General features: G+C 40.3%; 1 protein-coding gene across 1 annotated transcript in view; it reads left to right on the top strand.

The window, feature by feature from the left end:
* Window positions 1–2454, top strand: part of LOC106879088 (voltage-dependent calcium channel type A subunit alpha-1) — a 464783-nt gene that overhangs the window by 421066 nt on the left and 41263 nt on the right. The gene's annotated exons all lie outside the window — the stretch shown is intronic.

Genomic DNA, 2454 nt, shown 5'->3' on the forward strand with positions numbered 1-2454 from the left:
GGGTGGCACATAAAAGACACCATTTCGAGCGTGGCCGTTTTCGTGCGGGTGACACGTAAAAGCACCCACTACACTCTCTGAGTGGTTGGCGTTAGGAAGGGCATCCAGCTGTAGAAACTCTGCCAAATCAGACTGGAGCCTGGTGTTGCCATCCGGTTTCACCAGTCCTCAGTCAAATCGTCCAACCCATGCTAGCATGGAAAGCGGACGTTAAACGATGATGATGATGATGATGATGTATGTATGTATATATATATATGTATGTATGTATATATATATATGTGTGTGTGTGTGTGTACATATATATATATATGTATATTTATGCATCCATATATGTACATATATACACACACACATGCATTTACACATGTTTACATACATAAATACATGTTTATGCATGCATATATACATGTGTGTGTTTGTGTATAGATATATACATATCTATATGCATGTATACTAACAGCTAGAAAAAAAGCTTCTATAGCTAGCATTGGTAGTCCTTTTGATTATCTTCAATAAGGGTCCTTGTACTGTCATTTGGTCGTTATTAAAGAAGCCAAGAGTTGACAAATGGCTTTTGAGGCTGTCGTAGCTGTACACAAAGATTCCTTTTTGCAAGTGAGTCTTCCCAGTATTTTCAGTGATGGATTTGACATTCATGTAGAGATCCATCTTTGCTCAATCATCAGCTCTCTTCTCTTCTATTGTAACCTCCCAAACTACAATAAAATGTGTCAACGAGTGGCTGTCTTTGATAATTCTGTGTTGATGACCTTTGTCTTTTATTTGGATCTGTGGAAGGTTTGGATAATAAATTCCAGGCATGGAAACAAGACCAGGAATTGAATGGGCTTCAAGTGAATCTAGTGAAGACTAAAGCTATGCAGCAAGTGTAGTGGTGTGACAGGCAGCTAAGGTATTCTTTCTATGTGGCCAGAGACAAGAAACACAAAATGTATCTAGGGAATAGTCTCTCAACTACTTAGAAGACTCCTTTTAAAAAGCTAATAGTCTTTTAACCAAAGACATAATTAGCCAAGGATGTGGACAGGACTGCCCTAGCAGTATTATAGGTCCCTTACCAAATCAGTGTACAGGGTCCTGTGATATTTATAGACAGCATACATAGATCAGAATTGGTCCCCAGGCAACTGGTCAGTGTGCCCATTTTTCAAGAGGGCACTTGATGTGGATGCTCTGATAGCATAATAGAAAAGGGTGGGAAAAGTTCAAGGCAATACTATCTGTGCTAGTAGCAAATGGCCTCTTCCTCAGGGTGAGTGTACAATGCAGATGCGTGGAGTATGGTGTTACATGGTTGTAAGACATGAACCTTGAAAGCAGAGGACTTATGGACGCTAGAAGGAACTAAAACAAGCCTGCTTCATTGGACATGTGATGTTAATGTGGATGGATGACAGAATACAAAGTGAACGGATGGAAACTGGATATGAGAAGAATCCATTGTAATTTACAAGAAAGATGATGTTGTAAAAGGCTCTAAAAATAATAATAGCTGTATAAAAAGTTCTCTAACTAGCTATGACTTGTGGAAGAAGACCCAGTAAGATATGGAACAAACTGGTGATGCTGACCCCAGCAAAATAGATAAGAAGAGACGGTTAGTAACATACTGTGTTGGAGGAAACCAGTTCTCTTGAGGAAACACAGCAGTTAGGATGTTCTCTCGCTCTATCAAATTTCTCTTCTTCATCCTGCTACCTTTTGGTGATAACCTTTTGAATCTGTCACTGCTCTCCTCCACTCTTACCCCCAAATTGTTGCTTCTCTCTCTTTCATTGTCTCCTCCCTGACATCCTCTCCACTACATAAATGTCTTTTCTTCTTCTTCTTCTTCTTCTTCTTATTGACCCACCTCACAACACTTCCATCTTTCACCCACTTTCCCCAGCTCCCCCAAAAATGCTCATTTCACTTTCAGCCACACTCCTCTACCCACACTACCACCCTTTTTACCCTTATAATGGGGAATGGTATTGGAGCCCACTGCATCACCCTTTCCACTCTGTCCCTCTCTCTCTTTCTAGCTAACCCCAATACTACACTCTTCCATACATCCCACCTCCTCCCACCATTACAGTCTACTCTGTTATACCCTCCACCACCCCTTCTCACAATAGATCTGTTTCTGGCCCATTCATACTTTAGTTTCTCTCATCATTTCACCTAATCCTCTCTCTCTCTCCTTTAATCTTGCAAGTGACAAGGTGACCTCACTCATGCTGGTACCATGATAATATGCACCCAGTCCACTCTATAAACTGGTTGGCATTAGGAAGGGCAACCAGACTTAGAAAGCAAACCAAAACACACATTTTGGGTTTTACATAGGAGAAAGCAAATTTAGTACATGTAAAAAAAATATTTGGAAACATCAGATGTGCTCTATTGCTATTTAAAATGGGATCCTTCGGGTGACAAAATCATTATATA

This window comes from Octopus bimaculoides, chromosome 21, assembly GCF_001194135.2.
Source record: "Octopus bimaculoides isolate UCB-OBI-ISO-001 chromosome 21, ASM119413v2, whole genome shotgun sequence".
In the NCBI taxonomy this organism is placed as follows: Eukaryota; Metazoa; Mollusca; class Cephalopoda; order Octopoda; family Octopodidae; genus Octopus; species Octopus bimaculoides.